At 38.1% G+C, this 2,983-nt stretch overlaps 1 protein-coding gene across 1 annotated transcript in view; it reads right to left on the bottom strand.

The window, feature by feature from the left end:
- Positions 1-2,983, bottom strand: part of LOC108798529 (sodium/potassium-transporting ATPase subunit beta-1-interacting protein 2-like) — a 244,365-nt gene that overhangs the window by 154,095 nt on the left and 87,287 nt on the right. The window lies entirely within an intron of this gene.

The raw sequence follows: 2,983 nt of genomic DNA, 5'->3' as shown, positions 1-2,983 counted from the left end.
ATAAATGGACAAAATTATTGTCACCCTAAATTAATATTTGGTAACACAGCCCTTTGAAAAAATAACTGAAATCAATTGCTTCCTGTAACGATCAATGAGTTTTACACCCCTGTGCAGGAATTTTGGGCCACTCTTCTTTTGCCAACGGCTCCAGGTCTCTCAGAGGGCAAGGGTTCCTTTTCCCAACTGCTGTTTTAAGTTCTCTTTGTCTGAAACCATTTCTGGGTGCTTTTTGACGTGTGCTTTGGGTCATTGTCCTGCTGTAAGACCCATGACCGCTGACAGAGACACAACTTTCTGACACTGGGCCCTACATTGCACCCCAGAATTATTTGGTAGTGTTCAGATTTCATAATGCCATGCAAACAGTCATAATGCCATGCCTGAAGCAGCAAAGAAACCCCAAAACATCAGTGAACATCAGTGAACCTCCACCATGTTTGACTGTAGGGACTGAATTTTTTCTTTAATGGCCTCATTTATTTTTCTGAAAACACTTGAATGATGGACTTTACTAAAAAGCTGTTATTGTGTTTAGTCTGTTTACAGCACATTCTCCCAAAAGGATTTTGGCTTCCTCAGGTAAGTTTTGGAAAACTCCATCTGGCTTTTTTATGTTTCTGTGTCAGCAGTGGGGTCCTCCTGGGTCTCCTACCATAGCGTCCCTTTTCATTCAGATGGTGCTGTATAGTGCAAGCTGACACAGATGTACCCTGTGCCTGAAGGTCAGCTTGAATTTGTCTGGAAGTTGATCGAGGGTCTTTATCCACCATTCCAACAATTCTTTGTTGCAATCTTTGATCAATTGTTCTCTGTTGTCCTTGAGATTGTCCATGCTTTTCCACAATTTTTGTTTTCAAATCCTCAGACAATTCTTAGCTGCTCTTTCTCTTCTCCATACTCTGTGTGGCACACAGAGACACACAACAGAAAGGTTGAGTCCATTTTTCACCATTTTAACTGGTTGCCGGTGTGATTTCTATAGTGTCAGCACCTTTGAATTGATACAAGTGAGTTTAATTACAAATTACAGTCAGTTTTGGTCAGTCCATTTCTGGAGTTTTGAGTGGAACGTGTTGGGTTTGGCTTTTTTTTTTCCTCAGCTTTTTTGTGTTATACCAATACAAGCAAAAGAAATAAACATGAGAATGCCTAAACATTTGTAGGTGCAATATGCAATGATAGTGTTGGCTTACCTGGCACTGAATGTCAATCTTATCTCCTTCCCCTGTCCCGTAAATATATGATTGTCAGCGTGAGCTGATGGGAAATGATAGCCTTATTGAGCTGCTTCTTCAACTGAGACTCATTTGTTTGCAAAGACTTGACTGACAGCCTCTTCATTTCCTCTACTACTATGTAAAAATAACTCACTTTAATCATTTTTACCCATTATATTTTTAAGTATTGGAAAATTCATTATAGGTCACAAATAAGAGGTCAAGATAACAGTCTGCTTTAGTCTGTTAGTCTGTTAGTTAGTAGCAATCAATATATATATCAGTATATCCTGGAAATGTCTGGAAATGTTCTTCAAGTCTTGACCCTAACCCTAACTAACACTAAATTAACCCTTAAAAACTCAAACCATATGGTTCTGTGTTGAGGTGTTAGAGTGCCCAAACCGATGCCAAAAGGTATTATCAACCCGCAGATGCTGCAGTGCCGTCCGTCCGTTTTTTTACTACGGGCGGACGGCAAGAGGTTAAAGGCACCTAGAAAAGTCCAGATGCATTAGGCCTGACCAAAAACCTCAGCCTGAATGGAAAAATAACATTTACTGGAGAAAACAGATGATGTGATCTTAGCAGGGGTTTGTTTCCTTCCTAAATAAAATATTTGATGTAATTTGCTTATTTAAAAGGTGCATGTAATGTAAAAGATACAAATTTCCTAAAACTAGATATCTCAACAAAGCTAAGGTGATAGGCAGACAGCTGTGCTCATCATTTATTGAGATGGCTCCATCACATAACATGTTCCTGTTTCTGGGCCTTAGGGGGGTTATTGGAACAAACAAATACAAAAGCTTTCACATTTCATCTATTGCAATTCTGGGCTCTTTTTTTAAACATATGCAGGAGTTTGATGAAGAGTAAAGAAAACAGTGTAATGGCTTACAACCGTTTACACATAACCTTTGTGCAGCACAATGCTCCCTTTACATTTATGCATTTCTCAACACATTGACAATACTTTCTGTAGAAATCATTTAAATTCAAGCTACGCTGACTAAGGAAAATAATTTTAAATTATTGTAGCCTATAAGTTAATTTTAGGGAATGTAAAGCAACAACTTCAAATTAGAATATTTATCATACTTAAAATAAACACTGCAAACAAATTCAATAAATATCTGCAAATCAGAGGTGGGGGGTTCCTGTTTAAAAGTACAGATATTAAGAAAGGAAAAACTTGGTGCAGAGATCACACCTTGAGGTAGTGGTAAGATAACCACATACTTTACAATCTGACTGTACAATTTCCTTTGGATCTACCAACAACTATGAAGTACTAGGGACTATCTGGCTGGATACAAATTGAATGGATAATTTAGGTAGGGCCTCAAAGGTGCCACTTTTGGAGTGTCTTCAGAATCTATGTATATACACAGCTCACAGCTAAGTTATATACATACAAGGTACAATCTGACTGTACACCAAAACTGTGCAAAATGTGAGAGCCTTAATCCATTCAATTAATATCCAGGCAGGTTATTGCAAGTTGTTGGGAGAGGAAATTGTACAATTATAATGTAATATAATTCTGCAGCTGTGGTCTGTATGCATAATTACATTTTATATAAGGAGCACAAGGGAGTATAGTCTACCACAGTCTTTCTAAATACACACTTATTCTTTAAATCTTTTTAAAGTCATTGCTGGATCTTCAGAATGGAAGACACTGGACTTAAAGCACACATTTTAAAATTTCCTTAGGACAGTTAACCCCCCCCCCCCCCCCCCCCCCCATCTCTCCTAAC

Source organism: Nanorana parkeri, unplaced genomic scaffold (assembly GCF_000935625.1).
Source record: "Nanorana parkeri isolate BGI_ZX_2015 unplaced genomic scaffold, ASM93562v1 scaffold1498, whole genome shotgun sequence".
In the NCBI taxonomy this organism is placed as follows: domain Eukaryota; kingdom Metazoa; phylum Chordata; class Amphibia; order Anura; family Dicroglossidae; genus Nanorana; species Nanorana parkeri.
Note: the sequence above shows the minus strand (reverse complement) of the source record. Positions and strands in the feature narration are given on the sequence as shown.